This window comes from Girardinichthys multiradiatus, chromosome 20 (genome assembly GCF_021462225.1).
Source record: "Girardinichthys multiradiatus isolate DD_20200921_A chromosome 20, DD_fGirMul_XY1, whole genome shotgun sequence".
NCBI lineage: Eukaryota > Metazoa > Chordata > Actinopteri > Cyprinodontiformes > Goodeidae > Girardinichthys > Girardinichthys multiradiatus.
Genome location: NC_061812.1, coordinates 40,982,040 through 41,002,983, shown reverse-complemented (window position 1 = coordinate 41,002,983; position 20,944 = coordinate 40,982,040). Strand labels below are relative to the sequence as shown.

Here is a 20,944-nt window from a genome sequence, read left to right as displayed (position 1 = left end):
TACATGATTATTTGAAGGTTGACGTTTTTTGTATTAAAAACACTTTTCTTTTATTGGTCGGATGAAATATGCTAATTTTGTGAGATAGGAATTTTGGGTTTTCATGAGCTGTATGCCAAAATCATCCGTATTAAGACCATAAAAGACCTGAAATATTTCAGTTAGTGTGCAATGAATCTAAAATATATTAATGTTAAATTTTCATCATTACATTATGGAAAAACTTTATCACAATATGCTAATATTTTGAGAAGGACCTGTACAGTACTTTTTTCCTTTCTGTTTTAAATAAAAGCCATTGGATCATGTTTGATTCTCATGAGAGATTTTGTTTCAAATGTTTGTGTAAAAACCCTAATAAAGTGAAACCGTGGCATCTTTACTCAAATGATCACACTTTAAGACTCATACCAGTCCACGTCTAGTTAAATACACTTTTAACCTAACTGGACTAATCTCAGCTACCCTAAATGGCATTGCTCTGCCTTACCAAAGGGTGGCAGAGTTTATCGGACCCAGTAGTAGTTATCTATATCTAATGTTAAGCACACCCTAGGGACTTTGAGCGGCAACAAGTCCTTATCCACCTCTTCACTCCTCCTATTCTGTGTCCTAACTCCCCAACTTCCCTAGCTGCCTTTCTTCTGGCCCTTTTGTCAGCGGATTACCGATGGTTTAGAGATGCACACACTAATCCCTCCCTCCTCTATCAAAACCACACAGGGGGTTAAGGCTGGAGCACAGAGGGGAGACCCCACACACAATGATCTGAATTACAGAGCCTATTCTATGTATGCCACTTTGTATTCCCCCCATTTGCTTTGCTCAGAAATCACCACAGAGAGATATTCAACAACTGTGGTTTACCCAGCAGGAATCAATGGTTCTTTGCCAAAAATCCAGATTTCCAGAATCCCAGCGATGACATACTTCAGACAAACCTTTTGTTCTGTTTAAATAAAAACGTGACTGTCCTTGTAATGACCCATAATGTTAACAAGTTCCAGGTGAAACCACAAGGTTATCTAGTTGAACAAAGTAAACACAAACAGCCAATGACTTTCCTGAGCCCTGGGAGAGAATACATGCTGTCTTCTCGTCTACAGGTCCATATCCATCTCTTCTTCCCTGTCTCTGGAACAGCTGCCCAGACATCCTATCTGTCTGTCCTGACCTGTGTTTGGGAGCATAGGGGGAGCCTAAGTGGCCCATGAAGGGGGCCTCTGGCATATTGCCCACTCACAATGACAAGAAAGCTGCCAGCAGCTAGCCTAACAGGTCTCTCTGTGGTGCTACAATATTGATATTGTATCGGATGGCAAAGGACTTTGCAGCCTTTTAATGAGGGCTCAGATTGATCAGGCAGCAGTAGTATATCTCCCTGGCTGTCCCTCCAGATCTCACCTCCATCTGATCTGTATTACTGACTGAGAAGGAGCAAAATCAAAGACCTTCACACACACAGGCCACCACATATATCCAAATATAAAAACATAAAAACTGCACAATAAAGCCGTAAATAAAATATGTATTATATCTAATAATGTAAGTTCCACAAAATCCATGGCACCTTTTAGTCAATATTTAAACCTTGTCACATAAAATGTTTTTAACAAATTCCTTGTTCAAATAATAAAAATAAGATAATTATCATACAGTTTAACTTTGCATTAAAACAGAATATGTTTAAAACACAAAAACAAATGCTTTAAACATATTTTATTACTGAAACAAGAACAGAGTAACACATCGCTCAGAACTTACAAGTTTGAGCTGACCCACCAACAACAAAAGTTCTGGCAATTTATCACACATGTCCCACTGTTCTTTTATTATTTAAAAACAATGAACTTGTGTGACTTAGCTGTAGGGATGATATTTGTCATGATCTGCCTGTGTTAGGAGTTTTAGTTGTCTTATTTCTCCCTTTGCTGTTATTTCATGTAAATAGGTACATTTATATTTTGTTAGGTTTCCTCCCTGTTGTTTATGTTCTATAGTTGCTGTTATCCTTATTAGATTAGGTTTATGAGTCATTCTTGTGTTTAGATGTTTCTGGTACTTCCCTGGACCCCCTGCTCATCTGTGTTAATTAGTCTCCCTTCTTCAGTTGCCCTGCATTCTCCCTGTCACCATCTGCTCCATATTTCTACTGATTAGATCTTCTTGTTCATTGGTCATCTCTCTACCCCAACTCTGTATTTATACTGGTATTTTCTTCTCCGCCACCAGATCCATCTGTTGACTACCTGCTCCATGTCTCTGTGTGCCTGCCTGCTCAGTGCCTGTAACTCAGCCCATTTTTTCCCTGATCAATTATATAAACAACTTCCACTCACCTTGCGGCTCCCCCGCTTTGTTCTGCAGGTTGGTCCAACCACAACTCCACAAACTATGGACGTTTTTTTTTTACACTAAAATTAGGAATTTATTGCAATAAAGATAAAAGTAGAAGTAAAAAGTATTACAAAAAAACTTGCATATAAATGTATTTCTGCAATAAGTCAGAACCACAAAAACACTGCTAAGAATTATGCTTACCCATTTTCAAACGTTCTTTTATCACTAATAATCACATTCATCACTATATTAACCAATACATTTGTATTAATATACAGTACAAAAAAAATATTTAATAATTTAATAATGCTGTCAATTATTCCCAGGGAACCAACTGTGGAAATGTTTTAATATCAGAAATATGGACCACAGCAATAACATCAGTTTGTGGGATGGTAAAGATCATCATTACAAGCTTAGCATTATATATTTGTTCTTTTTAGAATACAAAAAAATATTTCAACATTACTGATCCATAGTTTACAGATGGCAAATGCTTGTAAATGCTTGTAAGGCTGAAAGGTTTGGCTGTTCTTGCTAATCCCATAACTGAAGTTACAGAGTAACAGTCTTGCTCCAAGCAAAGCTGTTTTGAACATAAAACTTCATATTCCAATGTGAATGTTGGGTTTCATTTGTTTCTTGTTGTGCTTTTAGTCACTTTTTGGTTCCTTTTTGACAAACAGCTGGTGATTATTTTATGTTATGCTATGTTATGTTTGAAGGATTGGTCATTTCATACCTGAAAAGTCCCTGTACCGTACTGACCATGCCTCAATATGTACCCACCAGGGGGACATTTCTAATCTCTTTGACAACTGACAATTTAAATACAATTTCTATATTCTACTCATAGTCTGTTGTTAGGAAATGTGATCATATAACTCCAACAAATACTATTTACCGGCAGCAGGTCACTTAGACTTATTTAGGTTCATTATGGTTTGATCATGTGTCATATTTTAAAAGTCTACTGGATTAAATGTTGGTATTTCAGTATTTCATGATAATAATATACAAATGTACTAAAATAAAATAAAGACTTCATTACAAATTGAGCCATTACAAATGTCAGTTAATTTAAGGATTAACAATCACAACATTTTATCAAAAGTTAAAAAAATATGTTGGATAACTAAATGATACATTCAGCTAAAATAAATCCCACTGAAAGTTCTGCTTAAAGTTACAAAAACAAAAATGAGGTCATGCTTTTCTAAAGAAAGAGGGTTTCTTTTCTGCTTTTTCCTTGCAGAAAAAGGTTGATAAAAGCACATGGCAAACAGGCCGTTCATTCTGACACAAGATGACAACCTTTTAAATGCACCCCTGACAAACTACTCAGTCTCTAACACACCTTGTGAGTCTGTAGGGAAAATAAAAAATGTTGGAGCTTATTTTGGAGTTTCTAAGTAAAAATGTCAGCTAAAAAGAGTGAGGACATACCGGGTCACCCAACCTGCCAGTTTGTAATGGATCCTCAACCTTGCATCCATTCTTTCCCTCTTCACCTGCCTCCACCAGCTTTTATAAAAAAAGCCACAGCAGAGGTCTCATAGACTTCAGTCTCTCCTATTAGTCCTCCATTAGGCTCCTGTCAAGAAGGCATCCAGCTGCCCCCCCACAACCCACCACTGTTGCGATGCAATAATGACCCCCTTTCAGACCTCGAAAAACCCCCACTCTCCGGATCTGCAGTAGGGAAGTAACAGGATGATGGTAAAAATGAAACCCTGCTCAGACTCAGAGGAGAGGACATTGTTATTGCTTGTCCGTAAAGAGACTTTTCCACGGCTGTGCTGGCAATCGGTCACACCGAAATGTGATGTGAAAACCTCAAACCCTGAATGCTGCATTACCACGGGTGGAAGGATATGAACTGTGGTCCTCTTTAAAACGTTCCAAACCCACAGATGCAGCCAAAATCCTAGCTGCTTTTCTTACCTTCATTCTGTTTTCTCCCACCTATATCTCTTAAAAAATGAGTGAACAGGGCACTGATCAAGTTCATAAACCAATTAGTGCTGAGTCAGAGCAATTTTCCAAATATGAGTAACTACCCCACCATCACACATCTTTGACTTCTGTCCCCATGCAACTTTAAAGCCTCTCACTGCACCCATCCATCAGCTCAAATGGAACATAAAGCACCAAACACAACGGGGAGATACGGCCAGCTTTTCAACCATGGAGGGATTAATGGGGACCTATATCCATTTACTGCGGATTGCATGGAGCAAAAGGGTCAATCAGATTCATGAGAAAATGCTGTGGATGAATGTCTGCATTTAATGAACATTGTGGAGAGCCAAGATCACTGTTACAATCTTCTGTGTGGAATGGCAAAGAAATGAAAATAAATGGGCAGCAAAGCCAATTCTTGATTCTCATCAAACGACTAGTAAATCCACAGGATAAGCAGACAAGAGAGGGAGTGCAACGCTGTCCTCATCTGAGAGAGAAGGGCACAGCTATACTGCTGTACCAAGCCAATTATTCAGCCTTACATCATTTTTAGGAGGAAGTTTAGACAGCACATGCAGAACTGAAGAACCAACCAGGATCAGCTCTGTCTTTCCTGTAATATGATACATGATTTGACAAATGATATAATGATATCCTATGATGTATAACTTTACAGTATATGATACAATACATGACAATGCAATTTGTTATATGATGATACACTGTAAACTCTGTATGATATATATATATATATATATATATATATATATATATATATATATATATATATACGGGGATTGGACAATGAAACTGAAACACCTGGTTTTAGACCACAATCATTTATTAGTATGGTGTAGGGCCTCCTTTTGCGGCCAATACAGCGTGAATTTGTCTTGGGAATGACATATACAAGTCCTGCACAGTGGTCAGAGGGATTTTAAGTCATTCTTCTTGCAGGATAGTGGCCAGGTCACTACGTGATACTGGTGGAGGAAAACGTTTCCTGACTCGCTCCTCCAAAACACCCCAAAGTGGCTCAATAATATTTACATCTGGTGACTGTACAGGCCATGGGAGATGTTCAACATCACTTTCATGTTCATCAAACCAATCTTTCACCAGTCTTGCTTTGTGTATTGGTGCAATGTCATCCTGATACACGGCACCTCCTTCAGGATACAATGTTTGAACCATTGGATGCACATGGTCCTCAAGAATGGTTCGGTAGTCCTTGGCAGTGACGCGTCCATCTAGCACAAGTATTGGGCCAAGGGAATGCCATAATATGGCAGCCCAAACCATCACTGATCCACCTCCATGCTTCACTCTGGGCATGCAACAGTCTGGGTGGTACACTTCTTTGGGGCTTCTCCACACCGTAACTCTTCCGGATGTGGGGAAAACAGTAAAGGTGGACTCATCAGAGAACAATACATGTTTCACATTGTCCACAGCCCAAGATTTGCGCTCCTTGCACCATTGAAACCGACGTTTGGCATTGGCATGAGTGACCAAAGGTTTGGCTATAGCAGCCCGGCCGTGTATATTGACCCTGTGGAGCTCCCGACGGACAGTTCTGGTGGAAACAGGAGAGTTGAGGTGCACATTTAACTCTGCCGTGATTTGGGCAGTTGTGGGTTTATGTTTTTTGGATACTATCCGGGTTAGCACCCGAACATCCCTTTCAGACAGCTTCCTCTTGCATCCACAGTTAATCCTGCTGGATGTGGTTCGTCCTTCTTGGTGGTATGCTGACATTACCCTGGATACAGTGGCTCTTGAAACATCACAAAGACTTGCTGTCTTGGTCACAGATGCGCCAGTAAGACGTGCACCAGCAATTTGTCCTCTTTTGAACTCTGGCATGTCACCCATAATGTTGTGTGCATTTCAATATTTTGAGCAAAACTGTGCTCTTACCCTTCTAATTGAACCTTCACACTCTGCTCTTACTGGTGCAATGTGCAATCAATGAAGACTGGCTACCAGGCTGGTCCAATTTAGCCATGAAACCTCCCACACTAAAATGACAGGTGTTTCAGTTTCATTGTCCCACCCCTGTATATATATATATATTTATATATATATATATATATACAGTACAGACCAACAGCTTGGACACACCTTCTCATTCTAAGAGTTTTCTTTATTTTCATGACTATTAATACTGTAGCTTCACAATGAAGGCATCAAAACTAGAATTAAAACTGGAATTATATACTGAACAAAAAAGTGTGAAACAACTGAAAATATGTCTTATATTCTAGGTTCTTCAAAGTAGCCACCTTGTGCTTTGATTACTGCTCCACACACTCTTGGCATTCTGTTGATGAGCTTCAAAAGGTAGTCACCTGAAATGGTTTTCCAACAGTCTTGAAGGAGTTCCCAGAGTTGCTTAGCACTTGTTGGCCCTTTTACTTTCACTCCGCGGTCCATCTCACCCCAAACCATCTCGACTGGGTTCAAGTCCGGTGACTGTGGAGGCCAGGTCATTTGGCGCAGCACCCCATCACTCTCCTTCTTGGTCAAATAGCCCTTACACACCATGGAGGTGTGTTTGGGGTCATTGTCTTATTGAAAAATGAATGAAGGTCCAACTAAACGCAAACCGGATGGAATAAATGCCGCTGCAAGATGCTGGGGTAGCCATGCTGGTTCAGTATGCCTTCAATTTTGAATAAATCCCCAACAGTGTCACCAGCAAGGCACCCCTACACCATCACACCTCCTCCTCCATGCTTCACGGTGGGAACAAGGCATGTAGAGTCTATCCGTTCACCTCTTCTGCGCCGCACAAAGACACGGTGGTTGGAACCAAAGATCTCAAACTTGGACTCATCAGACCAAAGCACAAATATCCACTGGTCTAATGTCCATTCCTTGTGTTCTTTAGCCCAAACAAGTCTCTTCTGCTTGTTGCCTGTCCTCAGCAGAGGTTTCCTAGCAGCTATTTTACCATGAAGGCCTGATTCACAAAGTCTCCTCTTAACAGTGGTTCTAGAGATGTGACTCTGTGTGGCATTGACCTGTTCTCTAATCTGAGCTGCTGTTAACCTGCGATTTCTGAGGCTGGTGACTTGGATGAACTTATTGTCCGCAGCAGAGGTGACTCTTGGTCTTCCTTTCCTGGGGCAGTCCTCATGTGAGCTAGTTTCTTTGTAGCGCTTGATGGTTTTTACAACTGCACTTGGGGACACTTTCAAAGTTTTCCTAATTGTTCGGACTGACTGACCTTCATTTCTTAAAGTAATGATGGCCACTCGTTTTTCTTTACTTAGCTGCTTTTTACTTGCCATAATACAAATTCTAACAGTCTATTCAGTAGGACTATCAGCTGTGTACTGTATCCACCTCCTGCACAACACAACTGATGGTCCCAACCCCATTTATAAGGCTTGAAATCCCACTTATTAAACCTGACAGGGCACACCTGTGAAGTGAAAACCATTTCAGGTGACTACCTCTTGAAGCTCATCAACAGAATGCCAAGAGTGTACGGAGCAGTAATGAAAGCAAAAGGTGGCTACTTTGAAGAACCTAGAATATAAGACATATTTTCAGTTGTTTCACACTTTTTTGTTCAGTATATAATTCCACATGTGTTAATTCATAGTTTTGATGCCTTCAGTGTTAAGCTACAATATTCATAGTCATGAAAATAAAGACAACTCTTTGAATGAGAAGGTGTGTCCAAACCTTTGGTCTGTACTATATATATATATATATATATATATATATATATAGTCTGACTGACTATATATATAGTCAGTCAGTCATTTTCTACCGCTTATTCCAAAGTGGTCGTGGAGGATCTGGTGCCTATCTCCAGCAGTCTATGGGCGGGAGGCGGGGTACACCCTGGACAAGTCGCCAGTCCATCGCAGGGCAACACACAAACAACCATGCACACACTCATTCATACACCTAAGTGCAATTTAGAGTCATCAATTAACCTAACAGGCATGTCTTTGGACTCTGGGAGGAAGCCGGAGTACCCGGTGAGAACCCACGCATGCACGGGGAGAACATGCAAACTCCATACAGAAAGACCCCAGGCCGGGAATTGAGAATGTCCTGGGTTCGACTCCTTGCCCAGAGTCTTTCTGCATTGAGTTTGCATGTTATCCCCATGCATGCGGGGGCTCTTTCAGAGTACCACGGCTTCCTCCCACAGTCCAAAAACATGACTGTTAGGTTAGCTGGTCTCTCTAAATTGCCCTACGGTTTGAATGTGTGTGTGCTTGGTTGTTTGTCCTGTGTGTCTCTGTGTTGTGATGGACTGGTGCCTATCTCCTGTATACCGCTGGAGATAGGCACCAGCTCCCCCATGACCCCATATGGAAGAAGCAGTTATAGAAAATGGATGATGATACTATATATGTTGTGGTATGGAGCAACAGCTAAAACAGACTTTGAACACATTAAGATTTTTCTACATTTTAATCTTTCAAATAGGGCCATTTAAATAAAATTCACACCAGATTTCTGCAACAACCAAAATAATCGACACATACGTACAAAGAGATCAAAAGACATTAGTACACAAATGAAGTTATGGGTAAAAAAAAACTGGAATGACGCAGAAAATAAGTATTGAATGCATGGAGAAAAGGATGTGCAAAAAGACACAGAAAACAATTGAAACCAGCTTTAGAAAACATTCCTGATGCCGTGTGCAAATCAACACCAGATATTTTAACATTAACTGATTGCCTATATAAAGGTTTCTCATTACCAAAGCATTGGTAAAACCAAAGATACCTTCACAAAACAAGTCTTACTGTTGCAGAACGTACTAATGGCAATGGTTACAGTCGAATTTCTAAACTTCTGAATCTTCCAGTAGGTGCTGTTGGAGATCCAATCCAAAAGTGGAATGAAAATCATTTCACCATAAATCTGCTCTGAAGAATGGTTAAAAGAGTTGTCCAAGAGACAAGCAGCACTTTTGTTGACATCTGATATGAATTCTTTTCTTAACCGCCCATTAGAAATACTATTTTATTGAGCATATTCATGTGCGATGTCAGGCGAACCCGATCCTTTCCTATAGAGGTACCCAACTTAAATCTACAATAAGACAGGTGTTTCTCTTCCCTCCATTGGAACTGTGCATGCTCATACACCTTCAATAATTTATTATTTAGCCCGTTTACAACCCAAACCTTTTGTCTGTGCTGTTTTAAATACTTCTTTAATACCAAATCCATCGGAAGCCATACAAGCTCTTCCTAGATGTTCTGAGCTAGAGTTGTATAAGTTACAGTTAATACTGTAAATGGTTATATGGCACAGCGGTGGATAACAGTGATTATCTTCACCATAAAAATAATTTGAAAGAGAAACGTCATTTTGAGGAACTCTAATGAATGCTGCTTTCAGAACCCCATCCTGAGATTGCTTAAGTTAGATGAACGGTTATGCAAGTGGGCAGAAAGGATTGTTTTTCAATTGAAGACACAGAAAAACACACACACACTCACACACATACACGTTTTCGTCACAGCCCTTTGCTTCCTTACAAATAGCGAACTGACTTCCCAGATAGCTGATGGGAGCTGACACAGAGCAGAAGAATGAGCTGCCTCTGTGTTGTCACTATAAAGCCTGGCTGAAGTGCCGGGCGGCCTCACTGTGTGTGGCGCTACAGGTTGGCACACTCACAGGGGTCTTTATTGGGGTGTCGTCCTAAGCTCCAGGCAGCGTGCCCGATGTTGACAAAGCCTGGTATCGCCTGCTGTCAGCCCATTCTGTGTGCACCCGGCGGAAAGAATCAATTAGGCCTAGCTCACAACAGAACACTTTAATATTTGACTTTTAATTGGTGGCCAAGTCAATTTTACTGATGTGGAAAATAAGGGTCACAAAAATACTTCAGGGATCATGAGGTGTATGTCATGTACACCATTTGATAGCCTTTATCATCATAAAGTTCCTCAACAAGGGAAAATACACTTTTATTTCTCACAAGATACGCAACCAGCTGCAAGGAATAAAGCAGGGTTGTCATAACTTTGTGCATAAAGCAGCACATCATTGTGCAAAGGACGGTGCTTTGAGAGAAAAGAGCTGAACAGAATTTTGAAGAGTTTCTCCAAAAGACTTTGGTTTTTAATTCCATACTGCTGAAGGCCCTCCATGTCAACAAAAGGATGAGTCAGAGAGAGGGAGCGAGGTGAACACTGCCCTCACACTGAGGGTTTTTGAAGTGCAGATCAGTCCTCAAAGAGAATTTCTTACCAAAGGCACATCTTTTACCTGTCGGCTCTTGCTAGTGTCACAGACACAAGATGAAGAATCAAAGTTCAGCTCCATCAACTATTCTGTCATAAAAAGTTTCTCGATTCGGCATATATATTCGAAACTATTACCCAACGAAGGTCGTTTGTTCATCCAAGGGTGAGCTGATTAGAGCTGCACATACTGCTGATGTTAAAGTGCTAATGAGTCACAGCTGTACTCATATCTTTGCTGCGACTTCCCAGCTGTTCACACAGGATCACAGAAAATGCACCTGTACATTACAAGACACTGGCGACACTGCATGGCTTCAATTAGTTAACAACAGCCTCTATTGTAAGCACATGGCGGTAGATTAATGCTAAGGGTTGGTGGGGCTGTAAAAAGTCAGATTTCATGATATAATAGTATTCCCCACAGTCCACTCTACCTCAACATTGCATCTTTCATTTCTTTCATTTCTGCTGCCTTATTGGACAGGGAGGTGGCATCTGCTGTGACCGCACAACATCAAAAGATCTGTTTGACCAGGAGCTCCATATCAGCAACCATCCTCTCACCTTGCTGAACATAGTGCAAACTGGCAAAAAAAACCAACAAAAAACAAAATGAAGTTTTCAGATTTTCGGAACCACTAAACCAATATGATACACAAGTCTGCTTCGGAGGTGATGAATCAATTCCCCTGCAGTACATAAAGTGTTGACAGTTACTGCAGCGGATAGCGTTTGTGTTTTATTTCCTCTGGGAACTGTAAACTCCATGATAACAGCAGCAGTAATCAGAATCTGACATATTTCTCCTCAGCTGGAGGAACGATACCCACAGTGGTATAAAACAAGAACACCTCAGATTGTCTCTAAAAAGATAAAGTATCGCACAATTAGGTTGTGCGATTTCATAATTTGATTTTAGGGTTAAAACAGAACAACACCAACTTGAATGAAGGGACTGATCTCTATGACAAAAACTATAGTGCCTTGCAAAGGTATTCATACTGCTTGAACCTTTACACGTGTACACATTTGTACTATTGCAAAACCAATCTTTAATGTATTTATGGCATTTTATTTACCTCCTCCTAAATAAAATCCAGTGTAACCAACTGCCTCAGAAATCACCTAATTGGCTCGAGTTCAGCAGTGTGTAATTTAGTTTCAGAATAAATATAGATGGTCTGTGAATATGGAAGCAAATCGTTACCATATTTCAAATGAAAAAGCATTTTCAGAAATGCTTTTTCATTTTAAGAATGTGGTTGCATTATTTGACCCATAAATGAAATTAGTAATCAATAATCCTATTTTCATTTTAATTTTCTTCTTCAAGACTGCTCATTCTTTCACTTAATTAAAATGAAAATGAAAAAGACATTTGAGATTGGTTTTTCAAAATATGCCCCAGCAAATAGATACCAAAATTCAATGTGAAATGTAAAATTTAAAAATGAAAAAGCATTTCCAGAAATGCTTTTTCCCATAAATAAAATGAGTAATCAATCATCCTATTTGCATTTTCTTCTTCACGACTGCACATTTTATGCCATAATCAAAAAGAAAACAAAGCAGACATTTATTTTACGTTTTCGTGGTCTGCCCGCAAAGTACTGCCCAGAACTCGAAAACAAAAAAGCATTCTAAGCGGCGGGCGCAGAAGAGTGACGTCAGCAGCTGCTCTTCCTCAGCTCCCTGCTGACCGAGCTACCCATCTTGTTCGGTAGGGGGCGCTGTGCACGTCTGCATTGCATTACATTGCAAACGTGCTGAGAAATTGATTGAATTGCAGCAGAGCCGAGCTCAATTTGTGGCAGTGGCAGGCAGAACTGGTAGTTCCGGTGGCAGGCTGTGGAACTGCCACAGCCTGCCACCGGAACTACCACCGGAACTGCCACAGCCTGCCGCAGGGTGGCAGGGGATTCCGCGAGGATGCCAGAAGGTGCCAGACCGGCCGTAAAAGCTTGCCAATGCGGTTGCCGCTGTTTTTGTGGAAGCTGATGCTGATTATCGGCAAATGGGATGTCATTGTTGTTATAGCCTGTTACCTTTACATAATGATTTCATTATTGATTATTATTTAATAAACAGCTTTAGACCCATAACATAAGGTGATTGTATTTACTTGACATGGAAAATAAATAGCACTATGTGTATGTGTGACGTGTTGAAAGGATGACGAAGATTTATTGCACAAACAGCCGGTTTATTATAGAGCATGAGCGGCTATTCTGAATTGTCACTCACAGAAACAATATAAATAAATGCTTAAAAACACCCTGGATGTCCCAGGCCATAAGGCTGCCACCGGAACTACCAGTTCTGCCAGCCACTGCCACAAACTGAGCTCGGCCCTGCTGCAATTCAATCAATTTGCAATGTAATGCAATGCAGACGTGCACAGCGCCCTCTACCGAACAAGATGGGTAGCTCGGTCAGCAGGGAGCTGAGGAAGAGCGGCTGCTGACGTCACTCTGCTGCGCCCGCAGCTCGGAATGCTTTTTCATTTTCGAGTTCTGGGCAGTACTTTGCGGGCAGACCACGAAAACGAAAAAGCAATGTCTGCTTTGTTTTCTTTTTGATTATGGCATAAAATGTGGAGTCGTGAAGAAGAAAATGCAAATAGGATGATTGATTACTCATTTTATTTATGGGAAAAAGCATTTCTGGAAATGCTTTTTCATTTTCAAATTTTACATTTCAAATTGAATTTTGGTATCTATTTGCTGGGGCATATTTTGAAAAATAAATCTCAAATGTCTTTTTCATTTTCATTTTAATGTATTGAAGGAATGAGCAGTCTTGAAGAAGAAAATGCAAATGCAAATAGGATCATTGATTACTAATTTCATTTATGAGTCAAACAATGCAGCCACATTCTTAAAATGAAAAAGCATTTCTGAAAATGCTTTTTCATTTGAAATATGGTAATGATTTGCATCCATATGTGAAGGCCTTAGAAGTTTGTTAGAAAACTTGAATGAACAAATAGCATCATGAAAACCAAGGGGCAAGGCAGACAGGCCAGAAATAAAGTTGTAAAGTACAGTAAGGTTATAAAACAATATTTCAAGATTAAAAAACAGCACAGAGCTCTGTATAATCTATCATCTGAAAATGTGAAAAGTATAGCACAACTGAAAACCTCCCAAGACACTGTCTTCCAGTTAAACTGACAGGATGGGCATTAATCAGAGAAGTAGCCAAGAGACTTGTCTTGAGTCTGAAGGAAATGCAGAAATCCAACATTTTACAAAACTTACAAAACACAAAATATTCACACCAACACTATACATAACCCTAAACACACCGCCTTCCTGCTTAGACATAGTAGTGGCAGCATCATACTGGGGAGACAGAGTTGATTGGAAGATGGATGGAGCTAAATGCTGGACAATTCCAGAAGAAACCGGTTTAAGGCTGCAAAATCCTTGAGACTGGGGCACCAAACCTATAGGGCCCTATTTTAAGCCTTGATTGCTCTGGTCAAATGAGGCCCAAACGTAATTATGGTCAACATGTAAAATGCTATGTATCATACAAAACAACTACAAATCCCCCAAAACACCCTATCCCCATGGTGAAACACAGTGATGGTCACATCATGCTAATAGGATGCTTTTGTTCAGCATGAACAGAGAAGTTGGTCAAAGTAGAATAACATTCGTAAACCATCCTTCACAGATTTTTATTTGTAAGAAAGATTAATAATTATATATCATTTTTCTTCCACTTCACAATTATGCACTACGTTGTCTTGGTCTATCAGATAAAATCCGAATAAAATACATTGAAGCTTGTGGTTATTATGTGATAAACAGGGAAAAAGTTTATGGGGTAAGAATAGTTTTGCAAGGTTTCTCTATGAAAGTAGGGAAGGATGGGTTTCAGTGAAACTCTGAGTAGGTGGCAAACAGCCTTACCTTCTTTTCTAAACAGGCTTCTTTAGATGTTCTCCTCTCCCACAGAAATCAGCCTCACGCTGCCAGGTTCTGTAAGCAAAAACAAGGTGAATCAATTCTTGGCAAGCGTGAAGCTTCAACACAGGAGCCCAAACAACTTACATATCTTTGCCTTTCCAGGTTGTTTTCAGAAATCCTTTTTAATTAAAAATGATGTTCCCGTTCTGATTCATTCATGCTTAAACTATGCTTGTCTGTCTCTACCCTGGCAGGCAGTTATCATAATCTGTTAAAAGACCACAGAAAAACACACTACAGGACAGGACATGCGAATGACAATACAAATGACATTCACGCTTGATACTTTAATATTTTACTCCTACTGTAATGCCCTGAGGAAACAGGAAATAGTTCAGGGGAAGCTTTAATTAGACCTGTGCCAGGAACAAGAGTTAAAAATGGTCTTCCTTTTTAATATTTAATAATATCCTCATCCTTGTAAAACTACCATAGGCAGACGGGTGAGAGATGTTTCTTTTGTACCATATTTCGTTGTCCAATGAGTTAACCCCTCCCTCCTACTTCCCCATGTCTAAAGGGATTGCTCAATCCAGCTGTCCATCCAACGGGTCCGGACTTCCCTAAACCTGAAAGGTCTTACTAAGCAGGTTTACTGAAAGTTCTGTTTAAGCTGGTGTCGGGAAATGACTCGCCTAGCCTCTGACAACATTCATCCAAAGGTCTCGCCCTTCTTCAACTGGAGGTCCGGGCGACCGAGTAGCCTATCACAGTCATCCACACACCCTCGACAGTCACTTTCGTTCATGGCTGCTCATTCCCTGATTTACAACTGGCCCTTGGTATATGGGCTACGTTATTTTTAGTGGCTTGGCACGAGCTCCAGGGGTGCTGTTTTAACAAACTTGGCTAAGGCAACCTATAAAAACCTCCTAAAATATCTTAGAACCAGGCAACGAGACTTTTTACCACCAATGAAAAAACAAAAATACGGTGACTCAAATAATTGAATGTCCACGATTTAACTAGAATTTAATATGCTTTCTTTAATTAGTAACGCTTGTGCAGGGGTCAGTAACAGCTTAAATTCAGTAACACAAAATAATTTCAATAATAGAAATGAATCAATCAACTCAACCTGTCTTTCCCTGATGCTGAAGCTAGTGGGTTTGGAGAGGCTTTGAAGATGGAGGCTCATCCATGCACCTGATGGAGGAGAATTCTTCTGGTAACAACGAGTGGTTTCTTGAAGGGAATATGACTTACTCTTCAGTTTTCTTCCTTTAAGTGGCAGGCACTGATGCTCCAGGCTTTGATGGTTAAAAAGGATCTTTGTTGTTATATGTCTCCGAGGACAGTAGTTTCCAGAGGCTGAAGAGTTTAAGGAAACCCGGAGACATAAATGAGGTTGATTCAGGACTTCCAGAAGCCTGAAACTTAGTAAAATCAGCTGTTCACCGATCAAGTTCACTTCTGTTGTCTGGATAAAAAGGCTTTAGGTGAAATCAGATTCTTAATTTTGAGGCACAGTCCTTTCTGGGCACACGGGTTGATCTTCTTTTTTAATGCAGTCGATCAGTGGGGCTGTGTCTCTGTTCCTTATCTTCTCCGTCCGATCTTGTTCGCTGGTCTTCTGCGAGGAAACAACCCCGTTTCTGCTCTGGGTATTGTTTTTATAGCGCTTGATGCCTTCACCGGTCAGGCCCTTACTAGGCTTCTTAGTTATTGCGCAACCTATTCAGCTCAGCTTCTTAACTATTGCTCAATACTTTAGTCTTAGTCACTGTGACCTACTGATTCTGTTTCTCAGCCTTGTAGATGCTAATAATAGCCACGCTGGTCTGTAGTCGCATCCTCCCGTCGCTGTCAGCATGCAGCCGGCTCTCATCACTCCTTGTCATCCTACAGTTCTTTCCCTAATCTGCTCAGTTTTAAACTTTACACAGTATTACACATTCCATTCTTCAGCTTTCAGCAATTACTTTAAAACACAGTTGCAAAACCATCACTTCATTCTTTTTATTCATGCTTTACAAATGATTAATGTTATATTTCTTTCATATATAGCTGATTGAGAACGTCAAACCTTAATGTTTTTCCTCTAATTCTCAGTTCTTAACCACATTTCAATCATACATCTTTTAACTTGTTAATCAAAGACTACTAATTTTATTCAATACATGTGAAAGAATGTAAAATCATCATACATCATTTCTTTGGATATACGTGTTTACATTTTTGCAAAAGATAAGACAGATAACATGTGGCAGATAATGTGTGGCTCCACACAGGCCTCTCCAGTCTCTCAGCTCCAGAATATGAGAACATGCTTGTTTCACTCCTCACTGCTTCAACTGTGTGTTTTAATAATTATTGCATGGATTACACATAAGGATATAAGGATATTTATTGTAACTTTTATGGAGTTAACTGTGAGCAGTTACTAAATGTTGCATGGATTACATGAAAAGATCTCACCTTATTTTGACACATATTATTCCAGGACAACAGCAATAATGTTAAAGATATATTTGAGTTGGTAATACTGTGAAGAAGCTGGTCGCTATCCTGGCAGGCAGGCACAGAGAAATCCTTTTAACGCTTTAAACTATGTGTCAGAAGCAGCTGAGGTACTAAAAAGTAGCTATTTTCTGTCACCTCTTTCCATCGGGCTGCCATCTTATGGTATCACTATGTCTACAAGTACCTTGTATTTATAATCTTGTGAGCTACAAGGCCTTGTTTTTCATTATCTGTCTGTCTTTGAAGCCACGTTGACAAGAATGGAGCTGTCTCATGCTTGTTTAAATTGGACAGGTGTCAGTGTCCAGCTTGTAAGCTTCTGAGTCAAACCGACATCCCCTCGTATGGTAAGGCACACACATCCGTGCCTCTGTTAGGCACTGCATAGCTGAGAATAGTAGATAGACTTTTATAAACCCACGGCCATCTCACTGCCAACGCATGTCAATGACCCTAGCTGCTCTCTGTCTGCTAGCACTGAAAGCCATTTGTGGACATCAAAAGCAAGCTAGTACAGGGGTTTTCAAAGTGCAGCCCAGGGGACTTTTGTGGCCTTGGGAAGAATTTTTCACAGCCCCTGATGTTTAAGACTGATTCAAATGTTGTTCTCCAGCACAGGTTGATGCAGATGGAGGCTTTTTAAGGTTTTAGAGCAAGATTTTTACACACAAATTAAAATGTTCTTCAAAGGGAAGAATTTAGGTACAAAACTAAGATTTATTCTTTTTTTAAACTTGCGTTTTGCCTTTACTTTAAAAAATATTAAACAGGGCCACAAATAATTGGTGGCTTTTACTCAAAAGCAGAGTTTGGAACACACATTCATTAAATATGGCTAAAGAAAAAAAAAAAGATCTATATCCACTTTTTGTTGCTCAGCCACAAGATTTAAACCCCCCAAAACTGTATCCCTTTCTATTAATTAGTAATTTGTGCAAAAATCTTTTTATTTCTTGGATTGATATGAGTTAGAGATCATCAACAATCAGAATATTGCATGTTAATTGTAGGTGAAACAAAAAACTGAAATGACAAAAGATTTTTGTGACCCTCGAGTAATTGTAAACAACTTGACAATTTTGGCCCATATGACAAAGGTTTGAATACCTCTGGTCTAGAGAAATCTGCTTGTTCATACAGATACATTTTATCATGTTACAATCACAAATAAAGTGGTTCTGCAACCTAGTTCAGGCAGTCAACTCAAGGTCTGCTGCTGCTTCTAACGTTATTGTTCTTACACTCTGCAGAATATATCAAGCGTACCCTAATGATTAGGCAGTCAATGTAGCTGCAAACCTTCAGCTACAATCAGTGGCTCCTGCCTGCTGCCACCTTCTACTTGGTTCTCTTGAGCTCCTCCACCACTCCATCACCACCCTTGGACTCTGAGGACAGAGACCCTCTCCTCACTTCCTGAAATGAGGAAGACTATCATGAATTGCTTAGATAGTCGAATTAGAACAAAACCAGAGGATGAAACAGACTCAGCACACAGGATATGACGGTAAATGAGGTTTATTTCTACTGTAGACTTTGTTTAAGGAATCTTGAGTTGGAGTGGTCCAGAAGCCAGAGGAGGAGGAGGTAAACCCAGGAATCCAAGGAGAGAGAGAGTGTACTGGTGATGAGAATATTTACAGTGCAGTCCTTAAGAAGGAGTATTACCAGATGTTGGCAGGCAGATAGGCAGGTCGACAGGCAGGCAGACAGATAGGCAGACAGACAGGAGTCCACATAACTGAGGTTATGTTCCAGCAAAGGTCTGTATCAGCAGCTACCTTAAGAAGCCCATGAACTCATTAGGAGAATGCGTTGCAGCTGCAGACAATGAGCTGCCAGAACCAACCAGAAGGGGAGGAGCAGAGATCCTACAAAGACATGTTCAAGGGGGTAGAGATGCACTGACCACTTCATGACATGTATAGCAGCATGGCCGTGAAGTGATGAGACTGGAGGCTAAACACCAACTGTTGCCTATACTGGCTAGTAAAGATGTATTGAAACATTTACACAGGCGTCAACTGACTAAAATGAATTTTATTGGGATTTTATGTGTCTGACCAACACAGAGCAGTTCATAATTGTAAAGTAGAAAGAAAATGATGCATAGTGTTGGCAACATTTTTACAAATAAGTATCTGAAATGTGTGGAATGTATTTATCCTCAGCCACCCATTACTCTGACACCCCTAAATAAAATTCAGTACAATGAGTTAGTTGACCAAGGAACACAGCAGACATGTCAGGGATGTAGTTGTGGAGAACTTTAAAGAGTTAGGTTATAAAACAATATCCCAATCTGAACATCTCACTGAGCTCTTTTCAATCCATCATTTGAAGATAGAAAGAGTATGACCAAACTTAAACCTACCAAGACATGGATATTCACCTCAGCTCACATGTCAGACAAGAAGGGCATTATTTAGAGAAACTGCCATAAGACTTTTAGGGAACACAGCAAACATGTGGGAGAAAGTACTCTGGGCATATGAGACAATGTAACTGGCCTTATTGCTAAACACCATCTGTTGAGTGAAAACTAACACTCCAAATCACCCTGAACACACCACCTCTACGGTGAAACGTTGGTTGTGGCAGCCACATGTTTTTTTCAGCAGGCCCTTGGGAATTTAGATCAATAACTATTCCAGTGTTAGATTGGCCTAGTCAAAGTTCGGACCACAATCCAATTAAGAATCTTTGACTGGACTTGAAAATGTTCACATGTTCTTCTTCCAGTCTGACTGAGCGTAAGCTACTTTCAAAGAAGAAAGGGGGAAAATTAAATCTCTAGATGTACAGAGCTGTTAGAGACATGCCCCGAAAGACTGGCAGGAGTAATTGCAGGGAAAGATAACGCATGGATGCTGGCAGCCATGGCAGCCATGTATCATTTTCCTTCCATTATGTGTTAATTTGTGTTGGTCTTTCACATAAGATCCATGCGGAGCTGGTACTTCAGTTATCATGAAAAAACAAAGCTGTCGAGACAAAATTAACTTTTCACAAGGCCAAAAACCCACACCCACATGCTGCGACACAGTGGGCTGCAAACGGCAAAAATTAATTACTTTTCGTTTTCTCCCAATAAAATAGAAGAATGACAGATTTAATATTAAAAAAAAGCAAAGAGGCAGAGGAAGAAGGGAGGGGGACCGGTAAAGCCTCCGGGTGACAAGGCACTGTGACGAGCGTAGCAACCGGGGTGAAAATGTGACACCTGGCCTTGTCCTTGATGTGAATAAGGGGATGATGCATCAAAAAGTGACAGAGCAGAAAGATGGTTATTACCCTTCCAAAGAGCAAGAGAAAATAAGGAGCAAGAGTACAAAGTGTCTATTTTTAGAGGTAGTCTAAAAATACACCAGAGCTTTACTTGATATTCCTTTTCATCAGAACATTTGTCGTTCCAATATTTTCTTGTTCCTGGCAGTTTTGCACCAAAACTGAATTTCAAAAACTGATTTCAAAACGACAGACAAGTTGAAACGAATCACGCAAGTTAATGCTCTTTTCGACTAAGATAAGTGGGAATGAGTTTAGGTTGGTTTAGGTCGAAGTCCCGCAGAAGCCAACTGGCTACAGAGTCCTATCACTGCCCATAAACACCTTCTCAATAAACTTGTTAAAACCTTTCTTGTCTCTACCGTGTGCTGCTCTAGAGTCTCATGGTTCCAAGTCCATTATGACAGGTCGATCTTGTTGAACGTTTGATCAAAATAGTGAGTAAGCAGCCGCCTGAGGCTGTTTTCTTTCTCCAAGCCAGAAAGAAAGCTGATTGATTTGAGTGTGCTGGAACCCCAGCTCCGCATCTATTGATCCCTGTCTCTTCACCAATTAAGGGTTCACTAAGAGGCAACTCTTAATTATTACCACCTTATTGCCAAGATCCCTGCTGTATTTACTTCTTTTGTTGTTTTGTTCAGGGCTACTCACCTGCAGCTCCAATCATCACTAAAC

General features: G+C 40.3%; 1 protein-coding gene across 5 annotated transcripts in view; it reads right to left on the bottom strand.

Annotated features, from left to right (window-relative positions):
• Nucleotides 1-20,944, bottom strand: part of sulf2a (sulfatase 2a) — a 64,700-nt gene that overhangs the window by 33,131 nt on the left and 10,625 nt on the right. For 3 of the 5 annotated variants that reach the window (XM_047348378.1, XM_047348382.1, XM_047348380.1), the window contains one exon: nucleotides 14,462-14,530. The gene's annotated coding sequence lies outside the window, so the exon portion shown is untranslated. Of the gene's footprint in view, nucleotides 1-14,461; nucleotides 14,531-15,596; nucleotides 15,636-15,724; nucleotides 15,746-20,944 lie in introns of those variants that run through there. The other 2 variants (XM_047348381.1, XM_047348379.1) reach the window with 2 other exon arrangements.